This window comes from Macaca nemestrina, chromosome 7 (assembly GCF_043159975.1).
Source record: "Macaca nemestrina isolate mMacNem1 chromosome 7, mMacNem.hap1, whole genome shotgun sequence".
Taxonomy (NCBI): domain Eukaryota; kingdom Metazoa; phylum Chordata; class Mammalia; order Primates; family Cercopithecidae; genus Macaca; species Macaca nemestrina.
This window is the reverse complement of record NC_092131.1, coordinates 54,191-56,105: the sequence shown is the minus strand read 5'-3', so window position 1 is coordinate 56,105 and position 1,915 is coordinate 54,191.

Here is a 1,915-nt window from a genome sequence, read left to right as displayed (position 1 = left end):
ACTCAGGAGTATGAGGCAGGAGAATTGCTTGAACCCGGGAGTCGGAGGTTGCCGTGAGCTGAGATCATGCCACTGCGCTCCAGCCTGAGCGACAAGAGGGAGACTTGGTCAAAAAAAAAAAAAAAAAAAATTCCCAGTTCTAAGTTAATGTTGTGTAAGTAACATTTGTAAATAAATCATGGATTTACAAGGAAGTAATGGTGATAGATCCTGGGGAAGACTTTTGCCTGCCCAGGTCAGGAATCACCAAGGTGTAAAAGGAAAGAGCCTGCTAAGGGAACCCTGGCGTCCTGAGCGCCCCCTGGTGGTTATGAGCGCCCCCTGATGTCCTGTGCGCCCCCTGCTGGTTCTGAGCATCCCCTGGTGCCCTGAGTGCCTCCTGGTGGTTTGGAGCACCCCCTGGGGTCCTGAACACCCCTTGGTTGTCCTGAGCGCCCCCTGGTGTCCTGAGCGCCCCCTGGTGGTTCCGAGCGCCCCCTGATGTCCTGTGCGCCCCTTGCTGGTTCTGAGCATCCCCTGGCGTCCTGAGCGCCCCCTGGTGGTTATGAGCGCCCCCTGGTGGTTATGAGTGCCTCCTCATGTCCTGAGCGCCCCCTGGTGGTTCTGAATACCTCCTGGTGTCCTAAGCGCCCCTTCGTGGTTCTGAGCGTCCCCTGGTGTCCTGAGAGCTCCTTGTGGTCCTGAGCACTCCCTGGTGTCCTGAACATCCCCTGGGTGTCCTGAGCACCCCCAGTTGACCTGAGCACCCACTGCTGTCCTGAGTGCCTCCTGGTGGTGCTGAGCACCCCCTGGTGTCACCTCCTGGTATCCTGAATGCCCCCTGGTAGTTCTGATGTTCCCTTTGTGTCCTGAGCGATCCCTGGTGGTTCTGAGTGCCCCCGATGTCCTGTGCGCCCCCTGCTGGTTCTGAGCATCCCCTCGTGTCCTGAGTGCCCACTGGTGGTTTGGAGCACCCCCTGGTGACCTGAACACCCCCTGGTTATCTGAGCATCCCCTGGTGTCCTGAGCACCCCCTGGTGGTTCTGAGCTCCTCCTGGTACTTCTGAGCGACCCCTCGTAGTTCCAATCAGCATATACCATGCAATTCCCTCTTGTCTCCCTGCAGAGGATTTTGTGTCTGGGCTCATGCAAATGTTCCCGCTCCTGTGTCCCTCACAGTAATACAAGGCCTTGTTCTTGGCTTTGGAGTTGGTCATTTTAAGGTAGACTGCACTTGAAAGGCTGTTGCTTGGGACTGTTAATTTGCTTGTACTCATGGAAAGTAACCCTGAGAACTCCCACTTGATCACTCACTGTTGCTACCCACACTAATCCCTGTCATGAAGCCTGCTGGACCAAGCTCATGCTGTAGCCAGTAAAAGTGACATCAGAGGCTTTGCAGGAGAGTCTGAGAGAACCGCTGCGCTGTACAATGTTTACTCCTCTGACTCCATCGGTAAACTTCAACAGGACTTATGTGAACACAGAGGAAACGGACTGACTACAGCCCCATGTGGAGCAGCCACAGCTGGACCTGATTCACAAGGGACACTAATACTGCGGGAGATGAGAAGGGAATCCCAGATCAGTGCAGACCCCATGGCGTGGACACTGAGGAAGGGACAGACATGGGGTGGCTCTTCACCAAGAGCCTGAAAGAACGGGGGATGAGCTGCCTTTCATGAAGTGGGAAGAGGCACATTTCCATGTCATTCTTTTTGTGATCATGGGTGCACCATTCAGTTTTGCTCATCCATCCTCTGTGTCTCCATTTCAGGGAAGGTAGGGTCAAAGGATTCCTGGGTCTATATGCCCATTACTTTTTCTTGTTCTGTAATGTGGACACTGTTCAGGTATCTTCATAGTAGCAAACATTATCAGCAAATACGTCCAGTAAGAACATAAAAATAAATTTCCAGAGAAAATGGACGCCTGT